This window comes from Colobus angolensis, unplaced genomic scaffold (genome assembly GCF_000951035.1).
Source record: "Colobus angolensis palliatus isolate OR3802 unplaced genomic scaffold, Cang.pa_1.0 Scaffold365, whole genome shotgun sequence".
Classification (NCBI taxonomy): Eukaryota; Metazoa; Chordata; class Mammalia; order Primates; family Cercopithecidae; genus Colobus; species Colobus angolensis.
In genome coordinates, this window is record NW_012116988.1 from 198,722 (window position 1) to 203,637 (window position 4,916).

Consider the following 4,916-nt stretch of genomic DNA (forward strand, 5'->3'; position numbering starts at 1 on the left):
GAAAGAAAGAAAGAAAGAAAGAAAGAAAGAAAGAAAGAAAGAAAGAAAGAAAGAAAGAAAGAAAGAAAGAAAGAAAGAAAGAAAGAAAGAAAGAAGGAAAGAAGGAAAGAAAGAAAGAAAGAAAGAAAGAAAGAAAGAAAGAAAGAAAGAAAGAAAGAAAGAAAGAAAGAAGAAAATTGGCATGATACTTTACATAATCATAAAGCAAAGAAGATGCAAGGTCAATCCTATTAAAAATTGTATACCTTTAATAATTATGCTTTTAAAAGTGTTATTACATATATTTGACCATGAAGTTTATAGTTTAGTGGTACTAAATGTATTAAAATGGTTATGCAATACAAAAATTAGCCAGTCATGGCGGCAGGTGCCTGCAATCACAGCTACTCAGGAGGCTGAGGCAGGAGAATCTCTTGAACCCGGGAGGTAGAGGTTGCAGTGAGCCTATATCACCCTACTGCACTCCAGCCTGGGCGACACAGCAAGACTTGGTATGAGAAAAAAATTATGCAACAGACCTTTAGAATTTTTACATTTTGCAAAAGTAGAACTCAAACCCATTAAGCAGGAACTTCCCCTTTTACCCCCCACCCCAGTTGTTGACAAACACCATTCTACTTTCAATTTTTATCAGTTTGACTGCTGTAACTAAGCGAGTTATAGAGAAATGTCACACTTTGAAACAAGTTAAAGAGTCTTTTATTAGCCGGTGACTGAGAGGCAGCTAATGCCCAAAATTCTCTCGGACCTGAGGAAGGGGCTAGTTTTGTTTTTATACCGTGGTCTAAATAGGGGAGGGGGATTTTAGCTGAAGCAATTTTTGCAGAAGCAGAACCGGCAGAAACTTAAAAAATTAATTGGTTACAAATGCAGTTACAAAAAAACAAGCAGCTCCAGTTACAGGGGCTTAAACTATCAGAAAGAGGTAAGTGTAGGGGTTTTGGGTGCCATCCACCTAGTGTATCCCCAGGAGCTGCTGGTGCAGCTCGCCTCAATATCTTATCAGCAGGTGCGTTGCTGGACGTACTTTGAGTCAGTTTTACACTAGCTATGCCTGGAAGGAGGTAAAAGGGGTTGCAAGTGAAGAAACTAAAATGGAGTCTGTCCGCTCTCTCTGCTAGGAGAGAGCCACTCAGGTTAAAACAAGGTAAGGTATCACATGACTACTGAAGATATCTCATATAACTCAAATTATATCCTCTTTGTTATTTTGTTCCTGGCATAATTCACTTAACATAATGTCCTAAAGGTTTATCCTGTGTGTGTGTGTGTGTCTGTGTGTGTGAGTGAGTGTTGCCCGGCTAGTCATAAACTCCTGGCCTCAAAACATTTTTTGCCTCACCCTCCCAAACTATTTGAATTACAGGAGTGAGCCACCACACTGGCCCTAAAGGTTTATCTTTATTGTAGCATGTGACATAATTTCCTTTTACAAGTTATAATTATATTTCATCAAATGTATATGCCATTTTAAAGATTCATTTATATGACTGGGTGTGGGGGCTCGAGCCTGTAATTCCAGCACTTTGGAAGGCAGAGGTGGGCAGATCACCTGAGGTCAGGAGTTCCAGACCAGCCTGGACAACATGGAGAAACCCCGTCTCTACTAAAAATACAAAAACTATCCAGGTGTGGTGGCACATGCTTGTAATTCCAGCTACTCCAGAGGCTGAGACAGGAGAATCACTTGAATCCCAGAGACAGAGGTTGTAGTGAGTCAAGATGGCACCAGTGCACTTCAACTTGGACGACAGAGTGAGACCCTGTCTCAATTAAAAGCAAAAAAATCCATTTATACATCAAAAATCATTTAAGTGGCTTCCAAGTTTTGGTTTCATGAATAATAAGATTACCAACATGAGTATGCAAATGTTACTGCCAGCTTCTGCTTTGCATACACAGACATTTTTTGTATAATATACTAAAAAAAGGGTCCAAGATTTTCTTTTTTGTTTTGAGAGAGAGTCTTGCTCTGTCACCCAGGCTGGAGTGCAGTGGCATGATCTTGGCTCACTGCAACTTCTGCTTCCTGGGTTAAAGAGATTCTCCTGACTCAGCCTCTCGAGTAGCCGGGATTACAGGTACGTGCCACCATGACCAGCTAATGTTCTATTTTTAGTAGAGATGGGGTTTGTCATGTTGATCAGGCTGGTCTCAAACTGGTGATCTCCAGTGATCCACCACCTTGGCCTCCCGAAGTGCAAGGATTACAGGCATGAGCCACTGGGCCCAGCCCCAAGGCTTTTTTTTTTTTTTTTTTAAATTTAAACATTAAGTTATCTGGCGCCATTTGCTGGAGAGTCAGTCCTTTTCAGTCCTTTTCACATTGGTCATGGCAGTGGCCATACCACCAAAAGCTGGAGCTTCTGCTCTTTTCATTTGTGACTCAGGCAGCTGCCAGCCCTGACTGCCTCCCTGCCCGAAGCATCCTGCGCCTGGAGGTCCTGTCACCTCTCTTTCTGTAGCTGGCTTCCCCTTCTGGCTCCTTCAGCTTTCTTTCTCCTCGTTCTCGTGGTTAAGCACCTGGTTTCTTAGAGACGCAAGAGCAGAGCAGTTTCTAGGGTCCTGGACAGATGAAGCGACCAGGACAAAACTTGTCAGTAAGTAATATTTGGTAATGTGTTAGTTGATTTTTTAAATATTAAGCCAACACTAAATTTGTGAACAAATATTACCTGGTCATGGTATGTACTCATTTTCATATGTTGCTAGATTTAATTTTCTAGTGTTTTTGAAAATTTCTGCATCTACATTTATATGGGACATTGTTCCATAGTCTTCATTATTTCTGATTCTTTTGTCTGGTTTTGGAATCATGGTAATCCTGGCTAATAGATTAATTGGGAAATGTTACCTCTTCTGTTGCCGACAGTTTTTGGGGGAAATTGGTATCAGCTTTTCATTAAGTGTTGGTAAAATTTAAAATTTAAGCAACTTGACACTGAGCTTTTGATGTAAAAACATTTTAAGTAACCTTTTTATTTTCCTTGTTGCATGGCTATTTATATACTCCATTTTATTGTAGATATAATAAAAAGTGTGTGTATATATAAATGTACACCTCTTAATAGAATCTATTTCTTCAGCGTACTTCTGTAATCTGTGACTATCATATTTTCTAATTTCATAGTATATTATTAAAATTCATATTCTTGTTACTTGACATGAAATAATCTGTAATAAAAATATAAAATAAGACTTCAGCACTATTAAAAAATAACTCAAATGTTTCTCCATTGCTAGCATGAGAATATAATTATAATTGTGTTACTTAATTCTCATGTATACTGTGTGAAACAAATGAGTTACTGAATACAAAGGAAAAAAGCAAAACTGCTATTTGAATTTGGAATTAATAAATGATGCAAACCAATCCTCTGTATTTTTATCAATATTTAGCCATGAGAGAAAAATGCATTTTAATAAGAAAAACAAAATATTATATTTAAAAAACGCTATGAACAAAAGAGAATCTGACAGTCACAGTGATTAGCATGTAGGATATGCAGTGTAAGACATTATCTAAGCCATTGAACATTTATAGGCTTCACACCTAAGAATTTAAAGTGACTATATCAAAGATTCATTGAATAAAAAATAATTACTCCTTTTAAAATATTATGTTTTTATTCAAAATATATTCATTGCATCTATTTGTTGGCTACAATGTCTCTCTCTTTTTTTTTTTTTAGATTTAATCTCTGTCTGTCACCCTGGCTGGAGTGCAGTGGTATGATCTGGGCTCACTGTAAGCTCCATCTCCCAAGTTCACACCATTCTCCTGCCTCAGCCTCCCAAGTAGTTGGTACTACAGGCACCCACCACTGCGCCAGGCTAATTTTTTTTATTGTTGTATTTTTAGTAGAGACGGGTTTCACTGTGTTAGTTGGGGTGGTCTTCATCTCCTGACCTCATGATCTGCCTGCCTTGGCCTCCCAAAGTTCTGGGATTACAGGCGTGAGCCACCATGCCCAGCGAAGAATAAAAAAGAGCAATTGAAATTGAAGATGAGGCCAGGTGTGGTGGCTCATGCCTGTAATCCCAGCACCTTGGGAGGGCGAGGCAGACGGATCACCTGAAGTCAGAAGTTTGAGACCAGCCTGGCTAAGCATGGTGAAACCCCATTTCTACTAAAAATACAAAAAAATTAGCTGGGTGTGGTGGCAGGTACCTGTAATCCCATCTACTCAGGAAACTGAAGCAGTAGAATCACTTGAACACGGGAGGTGGAGGTTGCAGTGAGCGGAGATCATGCCAGTGCACTCCAGCCTGGGGACAAGAGTGAGTCTTTCTCTCAGTAAAAAAAGAAAAAATAAAAGGAATCAAAGATGAATAAGTTAAAAGTTGTAGATCATATAATCTTTTTTTTCCTTTCAAATGTTTATTTTATGTACAAGGAACTATTATGGTTTTTCACTGAGTAGATGCTTTAAGTTGTAGATCATATAATCTTTTTTTTCCTTTCAAATGTTTATTTTATGTACAAGGAACTATTATGGTTTTTCACTGAGTAGATGCTTTGGATAATCCTTTAAAGGAAGATCATTTAGTACAACTTAATGAAACTGATATCCTTCACGTACTGACAGAAACACTGGTGGCACATATGGAGGCCATATTTCCAGATCAGACCATGTCAGTTTGAACACATGTGATAAGAGTGAGAACTGTGGCCTAATTTTCACGGGTGGCTCCCATGCAGCTGCTGGTGACCCATCTTGCTCTCAGGAGTTCAACGAGGTAAAGAAAAGGATCATATAATCTTATATTAAAAAATCATAAACAATGTGGTAAACCTGTCTAGACTGGTTGCGGTGAAAAGACAATCCTAAGCAAAAAGAACAAAGCTGGAGGCATCATGCTACCTGACTTCAAACTATACTACAAGGCTACAGTAACCAAAACAGCATGGTACT

General features: G+C 38.6%; 1 pseudogene; it reads left to right on the forward strand.

The window, feature by feature from the left end:
• LOC105519967 overlaps nucleotides 1–2,465 on the forward strand; it is a 53,759-nt pseudogene extending 51,294 nt beyond the window's left edge.
• Nucleotides 2,466–4,916: the final 2,451 nt, after the last annotated feature.